This window comes from Lissotriton vulgaris, chromosome 4_1 (assembly GCF_964263255.1).
Source record: "Lissotriton vulgaris chromosome 4_1, aLisVul1.2, whole genome shotgun sequence".
In the NCBI taxonomy this organism is placed as follows: Eukaryota; Metazoa; Chordata; class Amphibia; order Caudata; family Salamandridae; genus Lissotriton; species Lissotriton vulgaris.
The window spans coordinates 537,233,535-537,258,741 of NC_141691.1; the positions used below are offsets into that span (position 1 = coordinate 537,233,535).

The 25,207-nt window shown below is 33.4% G+C and overlaps 17 non-coding genes across 17 annotated transcripts; 9 read left to right on the plus strand and 8 right to left on the minus strand.

Moving 5' to 3' along the window:
* The first annotated feature begins 168 nt into the window (after positions 1-168).
* Positions 169-240, plus strand: TRNAQ-UUG (transfer RNA glutamine (anticodon UUG)). The gene has a single exon. It is a non-coding gene; the product is annotated as a tRNA-Gln (tRNA).
* An 825-nt stretch (positions 241-1,065) lies between these two features.
* Positions 1,066-1,137, minus strand: TRNAQ-CUG (transfer RNA glutamine (anticodon CUG)). The gene has a single exon. It is a non-coding gene; the product is annotated as a tRNA-Gln (tRNA).
* Positions 1,138-2,685: 1,548 nt separating this feature from the next.
* TRNAQ-UUG (transfer RNA glutamine (anticodon UUG)) lies at positions 2,686-2,757 on the plus strand. Its single transcript has one exon. It is a non-coding gene; the product is annotated as a tRNA-Gln (tRNA).
* Positions 2,758-5,201: 2,444 nt separating this feature from the next.
* Positions 5,202-5,273, plus strand: TRNAQ-UUG (transfer RNA glutamine (anticodon UUG)). The gene has a single exon. It is a non-coding gene; the product is annotated as a tRNA-Gln (tRNA).
* Positions 5,274-6,098: 825 nt separating this feature from the next.
* TRNAQ-CUG (transfer RNA glutamine (anticodon CUG)) lies at positions 6,099-6,170 on the minus strand. The gene has a single exon. It is a non-coding gene; the product is annotated as a tRNA-Gln (tRNA).
* A 1,548-nt stretch (positions 6,171-7,718) lies between these two features.
* TRNAQ-UUG (transfer RNA glutamine (anticodon UUG)) lies at positions 7,719-7,790 on the plus strand. Its single transcript has one exon. It is a non-coding gene; the product is annotated as a tRNA-Gln (tRNA).
* Positions 7,791-10,234: 2,444 nt separating this feature from the next.
* On the plus strand, positions 10,235-10,306 carry TRNAQ-UUG (transfer RNA glutamine (anticodon UUG)). The gene has a single exon. It is a non-coding gene; the product is annotated as a tRNA-Gln (tRNA).
* An 825-nt stretch (positions 10,307-11,131) lies between these two features.
* On the minus strand, positions 11,132-11,203 carry TRNAQ-CUG (transfer RNA glutamine (anticodon CUG)). The gene has a single exon. It is a non-coding gene; the product is annotated as a tRNA-Gln (tRNA).
* Positions 11,204-12,751: 1,548 nt separating this feature from the next.
* On the plus strand, positions 12,752-12,823 carry TRNAQ-UUG (transfer RNA glutamine (anticodon UUG)). The gene has a single exon. It is a non-coding gene; the product is annotated as a tRNA-Gln (tRNA).
* Positions 12,824-13,648: 825 nt separating this feature from the next.
* On the minus strand, positions 13,649-13,720 carry TRNAQ-CUG (transfer RNA glutamine (anticodon CUG)). Its single transcript has one exon. It is a non-coding gene; the product is annotated as a tRNA-Gln (tRNA).
* A 2,445-nt stretch (positions 13,721-16,165) lies between these two features.
* Positions 16,166-16,237, minus strand: TRNAQ-CUG (transfer RNA glutamine (anticodon CUG)). The gene has a single exon. It is a non-coding gene; the product is annotated as a tRNA-Gln (tRNA).
* Positions 16,238-17,785: 1,548 nt separating this feature from the next.
* TRNAQ-UUG (transfer RNA glutamine (anticodon UUG)) lies at positions 17,786-17,857 on the plus strand. The gene has a single exon. It is a non-coding gene; the product is annotated as a tRNA-Gln (tRNA).
* An 825-nt stretch (positions 17,858-18,682) lies between these two features.
* Positions 18,683-18,754, minus strand: TRNAQ-CUG (transfer RNA glutamine (anticodon CUG)). Its single transcript has one exon. It is a non-coding gene; the product is annotated as a tRNA-Gln (tRNA).
* Positions 18,755-20,302: 1,548 nt separating this feature from the next.
* On the plus strand, positions 20,303-20,374 carry TRNAQ-UUG (transfer RNA glutamine (anticodon UUG)). Its single transcript has one exon. It is a non-coding gene; the product is annotated as a tRNA-Gln (tRNA).
* An 825-nt stretch (positions 20,375-21,199) lies between these two features.
* Positions 21,200-21,271, minus strand: TRNAQ-CUG (transfer RNA glutamine (anticodon CUG)). The gene has a single exon. It is a non-coding gene; the product is annotated as a tRNA-Gln (tRNA).
* Positions 21,272-22,819: 1,548 nt separating this feature from the next.
* On the plus strand, positions 22,820-22,891 carry TRNAQ-UUG (transfer RNA glutamine (anticodon UUG)). Its single transcript has one exon. It is a non-coding gene; the product is annotated as a tRNA-Gln (tRNA).
* Positions 22,892-23,716: 825 nt separating this feature from the next.
* Positions 23,717-23,788, minus strand: TRNAQ-CUG (transfer RNA glutamine (anticodon CUG)). Its single transcript has one exon. It is a non-coding gene; the product is annotated as a tRNA-Gln (tRNA).
* Positions 23,789-25,207: the final 1,419 nt, after the last annotated feature.

A 25,207-nucleotide genomic window follows, 5' to 3' on the forward strand; every position in this document is an offset into this window, starting at 1 on the left:
ATAGCGTTACTTGAGTCCTTTGTGCAACATCCTTCCCTAACATAGTTCAATAGGCAAAAGTTGAACAGAATAGAAAAGTTATATAATTCTGTTTGTCTTTGACTGTAGAAAATAAAAAATGTGAAATGTCCACATTGCTGCAGCAATTTGCTCCCCTGTCACATGGGAGGTTCCATGGTGTAATGGTTAGCACTTTGGACTTTGAATCCAAGGATCCGAGTTCAAATCTCGGTGGGACCACTTTCATGACTTATGACCAAATCTTTTTCTGTCAAGTGTATTCATAAATATCATAAATCTAACACGGGTAGAGTGAAACATTGATTTATTGATTGTATTTTTAAAGTCTATTTGATGTGAGCAAATGATAGAACTTTTAGAAAACATGGAAATAAAATGGCTCAAAATAATGAGATATTTTGTGAGCTGACTCTGTTTTCTCAACTCATCACAAGAGGCTGATCCAAGATATTACTTGTTTAAATCTTACTGTTATTGATAAGGGGAACACGGAACTTTTTTAATTGGAAAGCCTTCATTAAAAGAAAACTTGAGGAATCAAATTGTGTATTTTGGGGACAGAAGAGATGAACTTTTAAATAACAATCTTGAAATTAAGACACACAGATATTTACACTCTGTTTTTCTAAAGTAGATCCATAACCACAAAGTAGAATCTTTCGAAAGACATGTCAAATGTATTAATCTGAATTCCTCTTTCAAAGAAATTCACAATTAAATGCACTGTGTAAGTCAAGAATGTTGTCAGATAAGAAATCAGCAAAATGAACTATCTTATTACTGATCATAAAGATGAGAAAGGAAAAGAACCTCTTGCTTAAATTGTGGATGGGAAAGAACAGTTTTTAGTTTTCAGCTTCAGTACTTATGTTTATGAATAATTCATTTCTTTATATTGTATTATCACTATCTAGATGGATATAGCCATGTGTACATAGATACATAATTATACGTTGATAAGTTTCAGTATAAAACTTTGACGTTATGTTTTTCCAAGTCCAAATTCTAAGAAATTAGTGAAATATTATATCTCATAATTCAAGCAGGTCCCACCGAGATTTGAACTCGGATCGCTGGATTCAGAGTCCAGAGTGCTAACCATTACACCATGGAACCCTGCCATACATGAGGGATTTTTCCATTGAGACAAAAGAGAGCGCATCAGTGCGGGGGCTTTTCTTACATTGATGAAAAGATATCTCAGTTGAATGCTCATAGTGTAAAGAGCTATAATGTGATTTGATTCTTTTCAGCTGCATTCTCCATAACAGTGTTAAATGTGCAAACGTTTATCAGGAAATGCAATTTACAAAATAATGATCATATTTGACTGAAGAATATTAAAACATTCTACATTTCCAAACTACTACATCCATTTCTCTGTCTCTCACATGGGTGGCTCCAAAGAGCAACGCTTGGCACTTTGGACTTTGCATGCAAAGGTACCAGTCCAATTCTTTGAGGTACTATTTTACTAATCTCGACCTTTTACATTTCTGTCATCTTTTGTTATTGATAGCTCCAATCCAACACCAGTAGGTTGAAAGAGACAAATGTTGACTCCTTTCAAAATGTCCAACAGCTTGAACAAGTTACAGAAATACGAACTTTATAATACACATAACATCACATTCCTACACAAAATAGTGCGACATTACAAAATCCTATCCTGTTTTTCTCAAATGCATTTCAGAGGGCTGATTCCCAGCATTCCTTTTTGAAGATTTCCACACTATTGATAAGGCGAACATAGCACATTTTGAAAGAGATGTGTTCTTAAATCAAACCTAGAGAACCACAATGACGGTATCATTCAGATAGTACAAATGTTTTTTGTATATTAGTATGGAAATTGTGAAATAAAACATTTCTCATGCTGATTTTCAACAGTCGATCTGCAATCATGAAATATAAGCTTTTGCTTGGAGGCCTCAAAGGTACTGATCTAATTTTCTTTTTTAGAATTATTCACAGATCGTATGATATGCTTTGTACAAATCAACTATGTTGTTAGATCAAAATTGATTAAAAAGTGACTATCTCAATTTCAGGACATATAGAAGAGGAAGGAGAAGAAGCTCATGTTTCAAATGCGGAGAGGCAACAACTGTTCATTATTTTCACCTCTATTAATTATATGTATTTTTATAATGTATATATTTATATTTTCCGATAAATATACATAGACATATAGCGATATATAGGGAGATACATACATATAAGTTGATACGTACAAGTTTATAAGTAAATGAGATGTTTTTCCAATTAATACTTCTAAGAACTGAATGGAAAAAAAATCGTAAAGTTTAGATAAGTCCCACTGAGCTTTGTACTTAGATCCCTGTTTTCAGAGTCCAGATTGACAAGCATAACACCATCAACCCACCTGTACCAGGTTGAGCTTTCCATTTTGGCAGAAGAGATTGCATTCACGGGGGAATCTTATCTTTTATAGCAAAATCTTATCTCACATAAAAAGTACTGTTCAACAGAGTCATAGCGTTACTTGAGTCCTTTGTGCAACATCCTTCCCTAACATAGTTCAATAGGCAAAAGTTGAACAGAATAGAAAAGTTATATAATTCTGTTTGTCTTTGACTGTAGAAAATAAAAAATGTGAAATGTCCACATTGCTGCAGCAATTTCCTCCCCTGTCACATGGGAGGTTCCATGGTGAAATGGTTAGCACTTTGGACTTTGAATCCAAGGATCCGAGTTCAAATCTCGGTGGGACCACTTTCATGACTTATGACCAAATCTTTTTCTGTCAAGTGTATTCATAAATATCATAAATCTAACACGGGTAGAGTGAAACATTGATTTATTGATTGTATTTTTAAAGTCTATTTGATGTGAGCAAATGATAGAACTTTTAGAAAACATGGAAATAAAATGGCTCAAAATAATGAGATATTTTGTGAGCTGACTCTGTTTTCTCAACTCATCACAAGAGGCTGATCCAAGATATTACTTGTTTAAATCTTACTGTTATTGATAAGGGGAACACGGAACTTTTTTAATTGGAAAGCCTTCATTAAAAGAAAACTTGGGGAATCAAATTGTGTATTTTGGGGACAGAAGAGATGAACTTTTAAATAACAATCTTGAAATTAAGACACACAGATATTTACACTCTGTTTTTCTAAAGTAGATCCATAACCACAAAGTAGAATCTTTCGAAAGACATGTCAAATGTATTAATCTGAATTCCTCTTTCAAAGAAATTCACAATTAAATGCACTGTGTAAGTCAAGAATGTTGTCAGATAAGAAATCAGCAAAATTAACTATCTTATTACTGATCATAAAGATGAGAAAGGAAAATAACCTCTTGCTTAAATTGTGGATGGGAAAGAACAGTTTTTAGTTTTCAGCTTCAGTACTTATGTTTATGAATAATTCATTTCTTTATATTGTATTATCACTATCTAGATGGATATAGCCATGTGTACATAGATACATACTTATACGTTGATAAGTTTCAGTATAAAACTTTGACGTTATGTTTTTCCAAGTCCAAATTCTAAGAAATTAGTGAAATATTAAATCTCATAATTCAAGCAGGTCCCACGAGATTTGAACTCGGATCGCTGGATTCAGAGTCCAGAGTGCTAACTATTACACCATGGAACCCTGCCATACATGAGGGATTTTTCCATTGAGACAAAAGAGAGCGCATCAGTGCGGGGGCTTTTCTTACATTGATGAAAAGATATCTCAGTTGAATGCTCATAGTGTAAAGAGCTATAATGTGATTTGATTCTTTTCAGCTGCATTCTCCATAACAGTGTTAAATGTGCAAACGTTTATCAGGAAATGCAATTTACAAAATAATGATCATATTTGACTGAAGAATATTAAAACATTCTACATTTCCAAACTACTACATCCATTTCTCTGTCTCTCACATGGGTGGCTCCAAAGAGCAACAGTTGGCACTTTGGACTTTGCATGCAAAGGTACCAGTCCAATTCTTTGAGGTACTATTTTACTAATCTCGACCTTTTACATTTCTGTCATCTTTTGTTATTGATAGCTCCAATCCAACACCAGTAGGTTGAAAGAGAAAAATGTTGAATCCTTTCAAAATGTCCAACAGCTTGAACAAGTTACAGAAATACGAACTTTATAATACACATAACATCACATTCCTACACAAAATAGTGCGACATTACAAAATCCTATCCTGTTTTTCTCAAATGCATTTCAGAGGGCTGATTCCCAGCATTCCTTTTTGAAGATTTCCACACTATTGATAAGGCGAACATAGCACATTTTGAAAGAGATGTGTTCTTAAATCAAACCTAGAGAACCACAATGACGGTATCATTCAGATAGTACAAATGTTTTTTGTATATTAGTATGGAAATTGTGAAATAAAACATTTCTCATGCTGATTTTCAACAGTCGATCTGCAATCATGAAATATAAGCTTTTGCTTGGAGGCCTCAAAGGTACTGATCTAATTTTCTTTTTTAGAATTATTCACAGATCGTATGATATGCTTTGTACAAATCAACTATGTTGTTAGATCAAAATTGATTAAAAAGTGACTATCTCAATTTCAGGACATATAGAAGAGGAAGGAGAAGAAGCTCATGTTTCAAATGCGGAGAGGCAACAACTGTTCATTATTTTCACCTCTATTAATTATATGTATTTTTATAATGTATATATTTATATTTTCCGATAAATATACATAGACATATAGCGATATATAGGGAGATACAGACATATAAGTTGATACGTACAAGTTTATAAGTAAATGAGATGTTTTTCCAATTAATACTTCTAAGAACTGAATGGAAAAAAAATCGTAAAGTTTAGATAAGTCCCACTGAGCTTTGTACTTAGATCCCTGTTTTCAGAGTCCAGATTGACAAGCATAACACCATCAACCCACCTGTACCAGGTTGAGCTTTCCATTTTGGCAGAAGAGATTGCATTCACGGGGGAATCTTATCTTTTATTGCAAAATCTTATCTCACATAAAAAGTACTGTTCAACAGAGTCATAGCGTTACTTGAGTCCTTTGTGCAACATCCTTCCCTAACATAGTTCAATAGGCAAAAGTTGAACAGAATAGAAAAGTTATATAATTCTGTTTGTCTTTGACTGTAGAAAATAAAAAATGTGAAATGTCCACATTGCTGCAGCAATTTGCTCCCCTGTCACATGGGAGGTTCCATGGTGTAATGGTTAGCACTTTGGACTTTGAATCCAAGGATCCGAGTTCAAATCTCGGTGGGACCACTTTCATGACTTATGACCAAATCTTTTTCTGTCAAGTGTATTCATAAATATCATAAATCTAACACGGGTAGAGTGAAACATTGATTTATTGATTGTATTTTTAAAGTCTATTTGATGTGAGCAAATGATAGAACTTTTAGAAAACATGGAAATAAAATGGCTCAAAATAATGAGATATTTTGTGAGCTGACTCTGTTTTCTCAACTCATCACAAGAGGCTGATCCAAGATATTACTTGTTTAAATCTTACTGTTATTGATAAGGGGAACACGGAACTTTTTTAATTGGAAAGCCTTCATTAAAAGAAAACTTGAGGAATCAAATTGTGTATTTTGGGGACAGAAGAGATGAACTTTTAAATAACAATCTTGAAATTAAGACACACAGATATTTACACTCTGTTTTTCTAAAGTAGATCCATAACCACAAAGTAGAATCTTTCGAAAGACATGTCAAATGTATTAATCTGAATTCCTCTTTCAAAGAAATTCACAATTAAATGCACTGTGTAAGTCAAGAATGTTGTCAGATAAGAAATCAGCAAAATGAACTATCTTATTACTGATCATAAAGATGAGAAAGGAAAAGAACCTCTTGCTTAAATTGTGGATGGGAAAGAACAGTTTTTAGTTTTCAGCTTCAGTACTTATGTTTATGAATAATTCATTTCTTTATATTGTATTATCACTATCTAGATGGATATAGCCATGTGTACATAGATACATAATTATACGTTGATAAGTTTCAGTATAAAACTTTGACGTTATGTTTTTCCAAGTCCAAATTCTAAGAAATTAGTGAAATATTATATCTCATAATTCAAGCAGGTCCCACCGAGATTTGAACTCGGATCGCTGGATTCAGAGTCCAGAGTGCTAACCATTACACCATGGAACCCTGCCATACATGAGGGATTTTTCCATTGAGACAAAAGAGAGCGCATCAGTGCGGGGGCTTTTCTTACATTGATGAAAAGATATCTCAGTTGAATGCTCATAGTGTAAAGAGCTATAATGTGATTTGATTCTTTTCAGCTGCATTCTCCATAACAGTGTTAAATGTGCAAACGTTTATCAGGAAATGCAATTTACAAAATAATGATCATATTTGACTGAAGAATATTAAAACATTCTACATTTCCAAACTACTACATCCATTTCTCTGTCTCTCACATGGGTGGCTCCAAAGAGCAACGCTTGGCACTTTGGACTTTGCATGCAAAGGTACCAGTCCAATTCTTTGAGGTACTATTTTACTAATCTCGACCTTTTACATTTCTGTCATCTTTTGTTATTGATAGCTCCAATCCAACACCAGTAGGTTGAAAGAGACAAATGTTGACTCCTTTCAAAATGTCCAACAGCTTGAACAACTGACAGAAATACGAACTTTATAATACACATAACATCACATTCCTACACAAAATAGTGCGACATTACAAAATCCTATCCTGTTTTTCTCAAATGCATTTCAGAGGGCTGATTCCCAGCATTCCTTTTTGAAGATTTCCACACTATTGATAAGGCGAACATAGCACATTTTGAAAGAGATGTGTTCTTAAATCAAACCTAGAGAACCACAATGACGGTATCATTCAGATAGTACAAATGTTTTTTGTATATTAGTATGGAAATTGTGAAATAAAACATTTCTCATGCTGATTTTCAACAGTCGATCTGCAATCATGAAATATAAGCTTTTGCTTGGAGGCCTCAAAGGTACTGATCTAATTTTCTTTTTTAGAATTATTCACAGATCGTATGATATGCTTTGTACAAATCAACTATGTTGTTAGATCAAAATTGATTAAAAAGTGACTATCTCAATTTCAGGACATATAGAAGAGGAAGGAGAAGAAGCTCATGTTTCAAATGCGGAGAGGCAACAACTGTTCATTATTTTCACCTCTATTAATTATATGTATTTTTATAATGTATATATTTATATTTTCCGATAAATATACATAGACATATAGCGATATATAGGGAGATACATACATATAAGTTGATACGTACAAGTTTATAAGTAAATGAGATGTTTTTCCAATTAATACTTCTAAGAACTGAATGGAAAAAAAATCGTAAAGTTTAGATAAGTCCCACTGAGCTTTGTACTTAGATCCCTGTTTTCAGAGTCCAGATTGACAAGCATAACACCATCAACCCACCTGTACCAGGTTGAGCTTTCCATTTTGGCAGAAGAGATTGCATTCACGGGGGAATCTTATCTTTTATAGCAAAATCTTATCTCACATAAAAAGTACTGTTCAACAGAGTCATAGCGTTACTTGAGTCCTTTGTGCAACATCCTTCCCTAACATAGTTCAATAGGCAAAAGTTGAACAGAATAGAAAAGTTATATAATTCTGTTTGTCTTTGACTGTAGAAAATAAAAAATGTGAAATGTCCACATTGCTGCAGCAATTTCCTCCCCTGTCACATGGGAGGTTCCATGGTGAAATGGTTAGCACTTTGGACTTTGAATCCAAGGATCCGAGTTCAAATCTCGGTGGGACCACTTTCATGACTTATGACCAAATCTTTTTCTGTCAAGTGTATTCATAAATATCATAAATCTAACACGGGTAGAGTGAAACATTGATTTATTGATTGTATTTTTAAAGTCTATTTGATGTGAGCAAATGATAGAACTTTTAGAAAACATGGAAATAAAATGGCTCAAAATAATGAGATATTTTGTGAGCTGACTCTGTTTTCTCAACTCATCACAAGAGGCTGATCCAAGATATTACTTGTTTAAATCTTACTGTTATTGATAAGGGGAACACGGAACTTTTTTAATTGGAAAGCCTTCATTAAAAGAAAACTTGGGGAATCAAATTGTGTATTTTGGGGACAGAAGAGATGAACTTTTAAATAACAATCTTGAAATTAAGACACACAGATATTTACACTCTGTTTTTCTAAAGTAGATCCATAACCACAAAGTAGAATCTTTCGAAAGACATGTCAAATGTATTAATCTGAATTCCTCTTTCAAAGAAATTCACAATTAAATGCACTGTGTAAGTCAAGAATGTTGTCAGATAAGAAATCAGCAAAATTAACTATCTTATTACTGATCATAAAGATGAGAAAGGAAAATAACCTCTTGCTTAAATTGTGGATGGGAAAGAACAGTTTTTAGTTTTCAGCTTCAGTACTTATGTTTATGAATAATTCATTTCTTTATATTGTATTATCACTATCTAGATGGATATAGCCATGTGTACATAGATACATACTTATACGTTGATAAGTTTCAGTATAAAACTTTGACGTTATGTTTTTCCAAGTCCAAATTCTAAGAAATTAGTGAAATATTAAATCTCATAATTCAAGCAGGTCCCACGAGATTTGAACTCGGATCGCTGGATTCAGAGTCCAGAGTGCTAACTATTACACCATGGAACCCTGCCATACATGAGGGATTTTTCCATTGAGACAAAAGAGAGCGCATCAGTGCGGGGGCTTTTCTTACATTGATGAAAAGATATCTCAGTTGAATGCTCATAGTGTAAAGAGCTATAATGTGATTTGATTCTTTTCAGCTGCATTCTCCATAACAGTGTTAAATGTGCAAACGTTTATCAGGAAATGCAATTTACAAAATAATGATCATATTTGACTGAAGAATATTAAAACATTCTACATTTCCAAACTACTACATCCATTTCTCTGTCTCTCACATGGGTGGCTCCAAAGAGCAACAGTTGGCACTTTGGACTTTGCATGCAAAGGTACCAGTCCAATTCTTTGAGGTACTATTTTACTAATCTCGACCTTTTACATTTCTGTCATCTTTTGTTATTGATAGCTCCAATCCAACACCAGTAGGTTGAAAGAGAAAAATGTTGAATCCTTTCAAAATGTCCAACAGCTTGAACAAGTTACAGAAATACGAACTTTATAATACACATAACATCACATTCCTACACAAAATAGTGCGACATTACAAAATCCTATCCTGTTTTTCTCAAATGCATTTCAGAGGGCTGATTCCCAGCATTCCTTTTTGAAGATTTCCACACTATTGATAAGGCGAACATAGCACATTTTGAAAGAGATGTGTTCTTAAATCAAACCTAGAGAACCACAATGACGGTATCATTCAGATAGTACAAATGTTTTTTGTATATTAGTATGGAAATTGTGAAATAAAACATTTCTCATGCTGATTTTCAACAGTCGATCTGCAATCATGAAATATAAGCTTTTGCTTGGAGGCCTCAAAGGTACTGATCTAATTTTCTTTTTTAGAATTATTCACAGATCGTATGATATGCTTTGTACAAATCAACTATGTTGTTAGATCAAAATTGATTAAAAAGTGACTATCTCAATTTCAGGACATATAGAAGAGGAAGGAGAAGAAGCTCATGTTTCAAATGCGGAGAGGCAACAACTGTTCATTATTTTCACCTCTATTAATTATATGTATTTTTATAATGTATATATTTATATTTTCCGATAAATATACATAGACATATAGCGATATATAGGGAGATACAGACATATAAGTTGATACGTACAAGTTTATAAGTAAATGAGATGTTTTTCCAATTAATACTTCTAAGAACTGAATGGAAAAAAAATCGTAAAGTTTAGATAAGTCCCACTGAGCTTTGTACTTAGATCCCTGTTTTCAGAGTCCAGATTGACAAGCATAACACCATCAACCCACCTGTACCAGGTTGAGCTTTCCATTTTGGCAGAAGAGATTGCATTCACGGGGGAATCTTATCTTTTATTGCAAAATCTTATCTCACATAAAAAGTACTGTTCAACAGAGTCATAGCGTTACTTGAGTCCTTTGTGCAACATCCTTCCCTAACATAGTTCAATAGGCAAAAGTTGAACAGAATAGAAAAGTTATATAATTCTGTTTGTCTTTGACTGTAGAAAATAAAAAATGTGAAATGTCCACATTGCTGCAGCAATTTGCTCCCCTGTCACATGGGAGGTTCCATGGTGTAATGGTTAGCACTTTGGACTTTGAATCCAAGGATCCGAGTTCAAATCTCGGTGGGACCACTTTCATGACTTATGACCAAATCTTTTTCTGTCAAGTGTATTCATAAATATCATAAATCTAACACGGGTAGAGTGAAACATTGATTTATTGATTGTATTTTTAAAGTCTATTTGATGTGAGCAAATGATAGAACTTTTAGAAAACATGGAAATAAAATGGCTCAAAATAATGAGATATTTTGTGAGCTGACTCTGTTTTCTCAACTCATCACAAGAGGCTGATCCAAGATATTACTTGTTTAAATCTTACTGTTATTGATAAGGGGAACACGGAACTTTTTTAATTGGAAAGCCTTCATTAAAAGAAAACTTGAGGAATCAAATTGTGTATTTTGGGGACAGAAGAGATGAACTTTTAAATAACAATCTTGAAATTAAGACACACAGATATTTACACTCTGTTTTTCTAAAGTAGATCCATAACCACAAAGTAGAATCTTTCGAAAGACATGTCAAATGTATTAATCTGAATTCCTCTTTCAAAGAAATTCACAATTAAATGCACTGTGTAAGTCAAGAATGTTGTCAGATAAGAAATCAGCAAAATGAACTATCTTATTACTGATCATAAAGATGAGAAAGGAAAAGAACCTCTTGCTTAAATTGTGGATGGGAAAGAACAGTTTTTAGTTTTCAGCTTCAGTACTTATGTTTATGAATAATTCATTTCTTTATATTGTATTATCACTATCTAGATGGATATAGCCATGTGTACATAGATACATAATTATACGTTGATAAGTTTCAGTATAAAACTTTGACGTTATGTTTTTCCAAGTCCAAATTCTAAGAAATTAGTGAAATATTATATCTCATAATTCAAGCAGGTCCCACCGAGATTTGAACTCGGATCGCTGGATTCAGAGTCCAGAGTGCTAACCATTACACCATGGAACCCTGCCATACATGAGGGATTTTTCCATTGAGACAAAAGAGAGCGCATCAGTGCGGGGGCTTTTCTTACATTGATGAAAAGATATCTCAGTTGAATGCTCATAGTGTAAAGAGCTATAATGTGATTTGATTCTTTTCAGCTGCATTCTCCATAACAGTGTTAAATGTGCAAACGTTTATCAGGAAATGCAATTTACAAAATAATGATCATATTTGACTGAAGAATATTAAAACATTCTACATTTCCAAACTACTACATCCATTTCTCTGTCTCTCACATGGGTGGCTCCAAAGAGCAACGCTTGGCACTTTGGACTTTGCATGCAAAGGTACCAGTCCAATTCTTTGAGGTACTATTTTACTAATCTCGACCTTTTACATTTCTGTCATCTTTTGTTATTGATAGCTCCAATCCAACACCAGTAGGTTGAAAGAGACAAATGTTGACTCCTTTCAAAATGTCCAACAGCTTGAACAAGTTACAGAAATACGAACTTTATAATACACATAACATCACATTCCTACACAAAATAGTGCGACATTACAAAATCCTATCCTGTTTTTCTCAAATGCATTTCAGAGGGCTGATTCCCAGCATTCCTTTTTGAAGATTTCCACACTATTGATAAGGCGAACATAGCACATTTTGAAAGAGATGTGTTCTTAAATCAAACCTAGAGAACCACAATGACGGTATCATTCAGATAGTACAAATGTTTTTTGTATATTAGTATGGAAATTGTGAAATAAAACATTTCTCATGCTGATTTTCAACAGTCGATCTGCAATCATGAAATATAAGCTTTTGCTTGGAGGCCTCAAAGGTACTGATCTAATTTTCTTTTTTAGAATTATTCACAGATCGTATGATATGCTTTGTACAAATCAACTATGTTGTTAGATCAAAATTGATTAAAAAGTGACTATCTCAATTTCAGGACATATAGAAGAGGAAGGAGAAGAAGCTCATGTTTCAAATGCGGAGAGGCAACAACTGTTCATTATTTTCACCTCTATTAATTATATGTATTTTTATAATGTATATATTTATATTTTCCGATAAATATACATAGACATATAGCGATATATAGGGAGATACATACATATAAGTTGATACGTACAAGTTTATAAGTAAATGAGATGTTTTTCCAATTAATACTTCTAAGAACTGAATGGAAAAAAAATCGTAAAGTTTAGATAAGTCCCACTGAGCTTTGTACTTAGATCCCTGTTTTCAGAGTCCAGATTGACAAGCATAACACCATCAACCCACCTGTACCAGGTTGAGCTTTCCATTTTGGCAGAAGAGATTGCATTCACGGGGGAATCTTATCTTTTATTGCAAAATCTTATCTCACATAAAAAGTACTGTTCAACAGAGTCATAGCGTTACTTGAGTCCTTTGTGCAACATCCTTCCCTAACATAGTTCAATAGGCAAAAGTTGAACAGAATAGAAAAGTTATATAATTCTGTTTGTCTTTGACTGTAGAAAATAAAAAATGTGAAATGTCCACATTGCTGCAGCAATTTCCTCCCCTGTCACATGGGAGGTTCCATGGTGAAATGGTTAGCACTTTGGACTTTGAATCCAAGGATCCGAGTTCAAATCTCGGTGGGACCACTTTCATGACTCATGACCAAATCTTTTTCTGTCAAGTGTATTCATAAATATCATAAATCTAACACGGGTAGAGTGAAACATTGATTTATTGATTGTATTTTTAAAGTCTATTTGATGTGAGCAAATGATAGAACTTTTAGAAAACATGGAAATAAAATGGCTCAAAATAATGAGATATTTTGTGAGCTGACTCTGTTTTCTCAACTCATCACAAGAGGCTGATCCAAGATATTACTTGTTTAAATCTTACTGTTATTGATAAGGGGAACACGGAACTTTTTTAATTGGAAAGCCTTCATTAAAAGAAAACTTGAGGAATCAAATTGTGTATTTTGGGGACAGAAGAGATGAACTTTTAAATAACAATCTTGAAATTAAGACACACAGATATTTACACTCTGTTTTTCTAAAGTAGATCCATAACCACAAAGTAGAATCTTTCGAAAGACATGTCAAATGTATTAATCTGAATTCCTCTTTCAAAGAAATTCACAATTAAATGCTCTGTGTAAGTCAAGAATGTTGTCAGATAAGAAATCAGCAAAATGAACTATCTTATTACTGATCATAAAGATGAGAAAGGAAAAGAACCTCTTGCTTAAATTGTGGATGGGAAAGAACAGTTTTTAGTTTTCATCTTCAGTACTTATGTTTATGAATAATTAATTTCTTTATATTGTATTATCACTATCTAGATGGATATAGCCATGTGTACATAGATACATACTTATACGTTGATAAGTTTCAGTATAAAACTTTGACGTTATGTTTTTCCAAGTCCAAATTCTAAGAAATTAGTGAAATATTAAATCTCATAATTCAAGCAGGTCCCACCGAGATTTGAACTCGGATCGCTGGATTCAGAGTCCAGAGTGCTAACCATTACACCATGGAACCCTGCCATACATGAGGGATTTTTCCATTGAGACAAAAGAGAGCGCATCAGTGCGGGGGCTTTTCTTACATTGATGAAAAGATATCTCAGTTGAATGCTCATAGTGTAAAGAGCTATAATGTGATTTGATTCTTTTCAGCTGCATTCTCCATAACAGTGTTAAATGTGCAAACGTTTATCAGGAAATGCAATTTACAAAATAATGATCATATTTGACTGAAGAATATTAAAACATTCTACATTTCCAAACTACTACATCCATTTCTCTGTCTCTCACATGGGTGGCTCCAAAGAGCAACGCTTGGCACTTTGGACTTTGCATGCAAAGGTACCAGTCCAATTCTTTGAGGTACTATTTTACTAATCTCGACCTTTTACATTTCTGTCATCTTTTGTTATTGATAGCTCCAATCCAACACCAGTAGGTTGAAAGAGACAAATGTTGACTCCTTTCAAAATGTCCAACAGCTTGAACAAGTTACAGAAATACGAACTTTATAATACACATAACATCACATTCCTACACAAAATAGTGCGACATTACAAAATCCTATCCTGTTTTTCTCAAATGCATTTCAGAGGGCTGATTCCCAGCATTCCTTTTTGAAGATTTCCACACTATTGATAAGGCGAATATAGCACATTTTGAAAGAGATGTGTTCTTAAATCAAACCTAGAGAACCACAATGACGGTATCATTCAGATAGTACAAATGTTTTTTGTATATTAGTATGGAAATTGTGAAATAAAACATTTCTCATGCTGATTTTCAACAGTCGATCTGCAATCATGAAATATAAGCTTTTGCTTGGAGGCCTCAAAGGTACTGATCTAATTTTCTTTTTTAGAATTATTCACAGATCGTATGATATGCTTTGTACAAATCAACTATGTTGTTAGATCAAAATTGATTAAAAAGTGACTATCTCAATTTCAGGACATATAGAAGAGGAAGGAGAAGAAGCTCATGTTTCAAATGCGGAGAGGCAACAACTGTTCATTATTTTCACCTCTATTAATTATATGTATTTTTATAATGTATATATTTATATTTTCCGATAAATATACATAGACATATAGCGATATATAGGGAGATACATACATATAAGTTGATACGTACAAGTTTATAAGTAAATGAGATGTTTTTCCAATTAATACTTCTAAGAACTGAATGGAAAAAAAATCGTAAAGTTTAGATAAGTCCCACTGAGCTTTGTACTTAGATCCCTGTTTTCAGAGTCCAGATTGACAAGCATAACACCATCAACCCACCTGTACCAGGTTGAGCTTTCCATTTTGGCAGAAGAGATTGCATTCACGGGGGAATCTTATCTTTTATTGCAAAATCTTATCTCACATAAAAAGTACTGTTCAACAGAGTCATAGCGTTACTTGAGTCCTTTGTGCAACATCCTTCCCTAACATAGTTCAATAGGCAAAAGTTGAACAGAATAGAAAAGTTATATAATTCTGTTTGTCTTTGACTGTAGAAAATAAAAAATGTGAAATGTCCACATTGCTGCAGCAATTTCCTCCCCTGTCACATGGGAGGTTCCATGGTGAAATTGTTAGCACTTTGGACTTTGAATCCAAGGATCCGAGTTCAAATCTCGGTGGGACCACTTTCATGACTCATGACCAAATCTTTTTCTGTCAAGTGTATTCATAAATATCATAAATCTAACACGGGTAGAGTGAAACATTGATTTATTGATTGTATTTTTAAAGTCTATTTGATGTGAGCAAATGATAGAACTTTTAGAAAACATGGAAATAAAATGGCTCAAAATAATGAGATATTTTGTGAGCTGACTCTGTTTTCTCAACTCATCACAAGAGGCTGATCCAAGATATTACTTGTTTAAATCTTACTGTTATTGATAAGGGGAACACGGAACTTTTTTAATTGGAAAGCCTTCATTAAAAGAAAACTTGAGGAATCAAATTGTGTATTTTGGGGACAGAAGAGATGAACTTTTAAATAACAATCTTGAAATTAAGACACACAGATATTTACACTCTGTTTTTCTAAAGTAGATCCATAACCACAAAGTAGAATCTTTCGAAAGACATGTCAAATGTATTAATCTGAATTCCTCTTTCAAAGAAATTCACAATTAAATGCTCTGTGTAAGTCAAGAATGTTGTCAGATAAGAAATCAGCAAAATGAACTATCTTATTACTGATCATAAAGATGAGAAAGGAAAAGAACCTCTTGCTTAAATTGTGGATGGGAAAGAACAGTTTTTAGTTTTCATCTTCAGTACTTATGTTTATGAATAATTAATTTCTTTATATTGTATTATCACTATCTAGATGGATATAGCCATGTGTACATAGATACATACTTATACGTTGATAAGTTTCAGTATAAAACTTTGACGTTATGTTTTTCCAAGTCCAAATTCTAAGAAATTAGTGAAATATTAAATCTCATAATTCAAGCAGGTCCCACCGAGATTTGAACTCGGATCGCTGGATTCAGAGTCCAGAGTGCTAACCATTACACCATGGAACCCTGCCATACATGAGGGATTTTTCCATTGAGACAAAAGAGAGCGCATCAGTGCGGGGGCTTTTCTTACATTGATGAAAAGATATCTCAGTTGAATGCTCATAGTGTAAAGAGCTATAATGTGATTTGATTCTTTTCAGCTGCATTCTCCATAACAGTGTTAAATGTGCAAACGTTTATCAGGAAATGCAATTTACAAAATAATGATCATATTTGACTGAAGAATATTAAAACATTCTACATTTCCAAACTACTACATCCATTTCTCTGTCTCTCACATGGGTGGCTCCAAAGAGCAACGCTTGGCACTTTGGACTTTGCATGCAAAGGTACCAGTCCAATTCTTTGAGGTACTATTTTACTAATCTCGACCTTTTACATTTCTGTCATCTTTTGTTATTGATAGCTCCAATCCAACACCAGTAGGTTGAAAGAGACAAATGTTGACTCCTTTCAAAATGTCCAACAGCTTGAACAAGTTACAGAAATACGAACTTTATAATACACATAACATCACATTCCTACACAAAATAGTGCGACATTACAAAATCCTATCCTGTTTTTCTCAAATGCATTTCAGAGGGCTGATTCCCAGCATTCCTTTTTGAAGATTTCCACACTATTGATAAGGCGAATATAGCACATTTTGAAAGAGATGTGTTCTTAAATCAAACCTAGAGATCCACAATGACGGTATCATTCAGATAGTACAAATGTTTTTTGTATATTAGTATGGAAATTGTGAAATAAAACATTTCTCATGCTGATTTTCAACAGTCGATCTGCAATCATGAAATATAAGCTTTTGCTTGGAGGCCTCAAAGGTACTGATCTAATTTTCTTTTTTAGAATTATTCACAGATCGTATGATATGCTTTGTACAAATCAACTATGTTGTTAGATCAAAATTGATTAAAAAGTGACTATCTCAATTTCAGGACATATAGAAGAGGAAGGAGAAGAAGCTCATGTTTCAAATGCGGAGAGGCAACAACTGTTCATTATTTTCACCTCTATTAATTATATGTATTTTTATAATGTATATATTTATATTTTCCGATAAATATACATAGACATATAGCGATATATAGGGAGATACATACATATAAGTTGATACGTACAAGTTTATAAGTAAATGAGATGTTTTTCCAATTAATACTTCTAAGAACTGAATGGAAAAAAAATCGTAAAGTTTAGATAAGTCCCACTGAGCTTTGTACTTAGATCCCTGTTTTCAGAGTCCAGATTGACAAGCATAACACCATCAACCCACCTGTACCAGGTTGAGCTTTCCATTTTGGCAGAAGAGATTGCATTCACGGGGGAATCTTATCTTTTATTGCAAAATCTTATCTCACATAAAAAGTACTGTTCAACAGAGTCATAGCGTTACTTGAGTCCTTTGTGCAACATCCTTCCCTAACATAGTTCAATAGGCAAAAGTTGAACAGAATAGAAAAGTTATATAATTCTGTTTGTCTTTGACTGTAGAAAATAAAAAATGTGAAATGTCCACATTGCTGCAGCAATTTCCTCCCCTGTCACATGGGAGGTTCCATGGTGAAATGGTTAGCACTTTGGACTTTGAATCCAAGGATCCGAGTTCAAATCTCGGTGGGACCACTTTCATGACTCATGACCAAATCTTTTTCTGTCAAGTGTATTCATAAATATCATAAATCTAACACGGGTAGAGTGAAACATTGATTTATTGATTGTATTTTTAAAGTCTATTTGATGTGAGCAAATGATAGAACTTTTAGAAAACATGGAAATAAAATGGCTCAAAATAATGAGATATTTTGTGAGCTGACTCTGTTTTCTCAACTCATCACAAGAGGCTGATCCAAGATATTACTTGTTTAAATCTTACTGTTATTGATAAGGGGAACACGGAACTTTTTTAATTGGAAAGCCTTCATTAAAAGAAAACTTGAGGAATCAAATTGTGTATTTTGGGGACAGAAGAGATGAACTTTTAAATAACAATCTTGAAATTAAGACACACAGATATTTACACTCTGTTTTTCTAAAGTAGATCCATAACCACAAAGTAGAATCTTTCGAAAGACATGTCAAATGTATTAATCTGAATTCCTCTTTCAAAGAAATTCACAATTAAATGCTCTGTGTAAGTCAAGAATGTTGTCAGATAAGAAATCAGCAAAATGAACTATCTTATTACTGATCATAAAGATGAGAAAGGAAAAGAACCTCTTGCTTAAATTGTGGATGGGAAAGAACAGTTTTTAGTTTTCATCTTCAGTACTTATGTTTATGAATAATTAATTTCTTTATATTGTATTATCACTATCTAGATGGATATAGCCATGTGTACATAGATACATACTTATACGTTGATAAGTTTCAGTATAAAACTTTGACGTTATGTTTTTCCAAGTCCAAATTCTAAGAAATTAGTGAAATATTAAATCTCATAATTCAAGCAGGTCCCACCGAGATTTGAACTCGGATCGCTGGATTCAGAGTCCAGAGTGCTAACCATTACACCATGGAACCCTGCCATACATGAGGGATTTTTCCATTGAGACAAAAGAGAGCGCATCAGTGCGGGGGCTTTTCTTACATTGATGAAAAGATATCTCAGTTGAATGCTCATAGTGTAAAGAGCTATAATGTGATTTGATTCTTTTCAGCTGCATTCTCCATAACAGTGTTAAATGTGCAAACGTTTATCAGGAAATGCAATTTACAAAATAATGATCATATTTGACTGAAGAATATTAAAACATTCTACATTTCCAAACTACTACATCCATTTCTCTGTCTCTCACATGGGTGGCTCCAAAGAGCAACGCTTGGCACTTTGGACTTTGCATGCAAAGGTACCAGTCCAATTCTTTGAGGTACTATTTTACTAATCTCGACCTTTTACATTTCTGTCATCTTTTGTTATTGATAGCTCCAATCCAACACCAGTAGGTTGAAAGAGACAAATGTTGACTCCTTTCAAAATGTCCAACAGCTTGAACAAGTTACAGAAATACGAACTTTATAATACACATAACATCACATTCCTACACAAAATAGTGCGACATTACAAAATCCTATCCTGTTTTTCTCAAATGCATTTCAGAGGGCTGATTCCCAGCATTCCTTTTTGAAGATTTCCACACTATTGATAAGGCGAATATAGCACATTTTGAAAGAGATGTGTTCTTAAATCAAACCTAGAGAACCACAATGACGGTATCATTCAGATAGTACAAATGTTTTTTGTATATTAGTATGGAAATTGTGAAATAAAACATTTCTCATGCTGATTTTCAACAGTCGATCTGCAATCATGAAATATAAGCTTTTGCTTGGAGGCCTCAAAGGTACTGATCTAATTTTCTTTTTTAGAATTATTCACAGATCGTATGATATGCTTTGTACAAATCAACTATGTTGTTAGATCAAAATTGATTAAAAAGTGACTATCTCAATTTCAGGACATATAGAAGAGGAAGGAGAAGAAGCTCATGTTTCAAATGCGGAGAGGCAACAACTGTTCATTATTTTCACCTCTATTAATTATATGTATTTTTATAATGTATATATTTATATTTTCCGATAAATATACATAGACATATAGCGATATATAGGGAGATACATACATATAAGTTGATACGTACAAGTTTATAAGTAAATGAGATGTTTTTCCAATTAATACTTCTAAGAACTGAATGGAAAAAAAATCGTAAAGTTTAGATAAGTCCCACTGAGCTTTGTACTTAGATCCCTGTTTTCAGAGTCCAGATTGACAAGCATAACACCATCAACCCACCTGTACCAGGTTGAGCTTTCCATTTTGGCAGAAGAGATTGCATTCACGGGGGAATCTTATCTTTTATTGCAAAATCTTATCTCACATAAAAAGTACTGTTCAACAGAGTCATAGCGTTACTTGAGTCCTTTGTGCAACATCCTTCCCTAACATAGTTCAATAGGCAAAAGTTGAACAGAATAGAAAAGTTATATAATTCTGTTTGTCTTTGACTGTAGAAAATAAAAAATGTGAAATGTCCACATTGCTGCAGCAATTTCCTCCCCTGTCACATGGGAGGTTCCATGGTGAAATGGTTAGCACTTTGGACTTTGAATCCAAGGATCCGAGTTCAAATCTCGGTGGGACCACTTTCATGACTCATGACCAAATCTTTTTCTGTCAAGTGTATTCATAAATATCATAAATCTAACACGGGTAGAGTGAAACATTGATTTATTGATTGTATTTTTAAAGTCTATTTGATGTGAGCAAATGATAGAACTTTTAGAAAACATGGAAATAAAATGGCTCAAAATAATGAGATATTTTGTGAGCTGACTCTGTTTTCTCAACTCATCACAAGAGGCTGATCCAAGATATTACTTGTTTAAATCTTACTGTTATTGATAAGGGGAACACGGAACTTTTTTAATTGGAAAGCCTTCATTAAAAGAAAACTTGAGGAATCAAATTGTGTATTTTGGGGACAGAAGAGATGAACTTTTAAATAACAATCTTGAAATTAAGACACACAGATATTTACACTCTGTTTTTCTAAAGTAGATCCATAACCACAAAGTAGAATCTTTCGAAAGACATGTCAAATGTATTAATCTGAATTCCTCTTTCAAAGAAATTCACAATTAAATGCTCTGTGTAAGTCAAGAATGTTGTCAGATAAGAAATCAGCAAAATGAACTATCTTATTACTGATCATAAAGATGAGAAAGGAAAAGAACCTCTTGCTTAAATTGTGGATGGGAAAGAACAGTTTTTAGTTTTCATCTTCAGTACTTATGTTTATGAATAATTCATTTCTTTATATTGTATTATCACTATCTAGATGGATATAGCCATGTGTACATAGATACATACTTATACGTTGATAAGTTTCAGTATAAAACTTTGACGTTATGTTTTTCCAAGTCCAAATTCTAAGAAATTAGTGAAATATTAAATCTCATAATTCAAGCAGGTCCCACCGAGATTTGAACTCGGATCGCTGGATTCAGAGTCCAGAGTGCTAACCATTACACCATGGAACCCTGCCATACATGAGGGATTTTTCCATTGAGACAAAAGAGAGCGCATCAGTGCGGGGGCTTTTCTTACATTGATGAAAAGATATCTCAGTTGAATGCTCATAGTGTAAAGAGCTATAATGTGATTTGATTCTTTTCAGCTGCATTCTCCATAACAGTGTTAAATGTGCAAACGTTTATCAGGAAATGCAATTTACAAAATAATGATCATATTTGACTGAAGAATATTAAAACATTCTACATTTCCAAACTACTACATCCATTTCTCTGTCTCTCACATGGGTGGCTCCAAAGAGCAACGCTTGGCACTTTGGACTTTGCATGCAAAGGTACCAGTCCAATTCTTTGAGGTACTATTTTACTAATCTCGACCTTTTACATTTCTGTCATCTTTTGTTATTGATAGCTCCAATCCAACACCAGTAGGTTGAAAGAGACAAATGTTGACTCCTTTCAAAATGTCCAACAGCTTGAACAAGTTACAGAAATACGAACTTTATAATACACATAACATCACATTCCTACACAAAATAGTGCGACATTACAAAATCCTATCCTGTTTTTCTCAAATGCATTTCAGAGGGCTGATTCCCAGCATTCCTTTTTGAAGATTTCCACACTATTGATAAGGCGAATATAGCACATTTTGAAAGAGATGTGTTCTTAAATCAAACCTAGAGAACCACAATGACGGTATCATTCAGATAGTACAAATGTTTTTTGTATATTAGTATGGAAATTGTGAAATAAAACATTTCTCATGCTGATTTTCAACAGTCGATCTGCAATCATGAAATATAAGCTTTTGCTTGGAGGCCTCAAAGGTACTGATCTAATTTTCTTTTTTAGAATTATTCACAGATCGTATGATATGCTTTGTACAAATCAACTATGTTGTTAGATCAAAATTGATTAAAAAGTGACTATCTCAATTTCAGGACATATAGAAGAGGAAGGAGAAGAAGCTCATGTTTCAAATGCGGAGAGGCAACAACTGTTCATTATTTTCACCTCTATTAATTATATGTATTTTTATAATGTATATATTTATATTTTCCGATAAATATACATAGACATATAGCGATATATAGGGAGATACATACATATAAGTTGATACGTACAAGTTTATAAGTAAATGAGATGTTTTTCCAATTACTACTTCTAAGAACTGAATGGAAAAAAAATCGTAAAGTTTAGATAAGTCCCACTGAGCTTTGTACTTAGATCCCTGTTTTCAGAGTCCAGATTGACAAGCATAACACCATCAACCCACCTGTACCAGGTTGAGCTTTCCATTTTGGCAGAAGAGATTGCATTCACGGGGGAATCTTATCTTTTATTGCAAAATCTTATCTCACATAAAAAGTACTGTTCAACAGAGTCATAGCGTTACTTGAGTCCTTTGTGCAACATCCTTCCCTAACATAGTTCAATAGGCAAAAGTTGAACAGAATAGAAAAGTTATATAATTCTGTTTGTCTTTGACTGTAGAAAATAAAAAATGTGAAATGTCCACATTGCTGCAGCAATTTCCTCCCCTGTCACATGGGAGGTTCCATGGTGAAATGGTTAGCACTTTGGACTTTGAATCCAAGGATCCGAGTTCAAATCTCGGTGGGACCACTTTCATGACTCATGACCAAATCTTTTTCTGTCAAGTGTATTCATAAATATCATAAATCTAACACGGGTAGAGTGAAACATTGATTTATTGATTGTATTTTTAAAGTCTATTTGATGTGAGCAAATGATAGAACTTTTAGAAAACATGGAAATAAAATGGCTCAAAATAATGAGATATTTTGTGAGCTGACTCTGTTTTCTCAACTCATCACAAGAGGCTGATCCAAGATATTACTTGTTTAAATCTTACTGTTATTGATAAGGGGAACACGGAACTTTTTTAATTGGAAAGCCTTCATTAAAAGAAAACTTGAGGAATCAAATTGTGTATTTTGGGGACAGAAGAGATGAACTTTTAAATAACAATCTTGAAATTAAGACACACAGATATTTACACTCTGTTTTTCTAAAGTAGATCCATAACCACAAAGTAGAATCTTTCGAAAGACATGTCAAATGTATTAATCTGAATTCCTCTTTCAAAGAAATTCACAATTAAATGCACTGTGTAAGTCAAGAATGTTGTCAGATAAGAAATCAGCAAAATGAACTATCTTATTACTGATCATAAAGATGAGAAAGGAAAAGAACCTCTTGCTTAAATTGTGGATGGGAAAGAACAGTTTTTAGTTTTCAGCTTCAGTACTTATGTTTATGAATAATTCATTTCTTTATATTGTATTATCACTATCTAGATGGATATAGCCATGTGTACATAGATACATACTTATACGTTGATAAGTTTCAGTATAAAACTTTGACGTTATGTTTTTCCAAGTCCAAATTCTAAGAAATTAGTGAAATATTATATCTCATAATTCAAGCAGGTCCCACCGAGATTTGAACTCGGATCGCTGGATTCAGAGTCCAGAGTGCTAACCATTACACCATGGAACCCTGCCATACATGAGGGATTTTTCCATTGAGACAAAAGAGAGCGCATCAGTGCGGGGGCTTTTCTTACATTGATGAAAAGATATCTCAGTTGAATGCTCATAGTGTAAAGAGCTATAATGTGATTTGATTCTTTTCAGCTGCATTCTCCATAACAGTGTTAAATGTGCAAACGTTTATCAGGAAATGCAATTTACAAAATAATGATCATATTTGACTGAAGAATATTAAAACATTCTACATTTCCAAACTACTACATCCATTTCTCTGTCTCTCACATGGGTGGCTCCAAAGAGCAACGCTTGGCACTTTGGACTTTGCATGCAAAGGTACCAGTCCAATTCTTTGAGGTACTATTTTACTAATCTCGACCTTTTACATTTCTGTCATCTTTTGTTATTGATAGCTCCAATCCAACACCAGTAGGTTGAAAGAGACAAATGTTGACTCCTTTCAAAATGTCCAACAGCTTGAACAAGTTACAGAAATACGAACTTTATAATACACATAACATCACATTCCTACACAAAATAGTGCGACATTACAAAATCCTATCCTGTTTTTCTCAAATGCATTTCAGAGGGCTGATTCCCAGCATTCCTTTTTGAAGATTTCCACACTATTGATAAGGCGAATATAGCACATTTTGAAAGAGATGTGTTCTTAAATCAAACCTAGAGAACCACAATGACGGTATCATTCAGATAGTACAAATGTTTTTTGTATATTAGTATGGAAATTGTGAAATAAAACATTTCTCATGCTGATTTTCAACAGTCGATCTGCAATCATGAAATATAAGCTTTTGCTTGGAGGCCTCAAAGGTACTGATCTAATTTTCTTTTTTAGAATTATTCACAGATCGTATGATATGCTTTGTACAAATCAACTATGTTGTTAGATCAAAATTGATTAAAAAGTGACTATCTCAATTTCAGGACATATAGAAGAGGAAGGAGAAGAAGCTCATGTTTCAAATGCGGAGAGGCAACAACTGTTCATTATTTTCACCTCTATTAATTATATGTATTTTTATAATGTATATATTTATATTTTCCGATAAATATACATAGACATATAGCGATATATAGGGAGATACATACATATAAGTTGATACGTACAAGTTTATAAGTAAATGAGATGTTTTTCCAATTAATACTTCTAAGAACTGAATGGAAAAAAAATCGTAAAGTTTAGATAAGTCCCACTGAGCTTTGTACTTAGATCCCTGTTTTCAGAGTCCAGATTGACAAGCATAACACCATCAACCCACCTGTACCAGGTTGAGCTTTCCATTTTGGCAGAAGAGATTGCATTCACGGGGGAATCTTATCTTTTATTGCAAAATCTTATCTCACATAAAAAGTACTGTTCAACAGAGTCATAGCGTTACTTGAGTCCTTTGTGCAACATCCTTCCCTA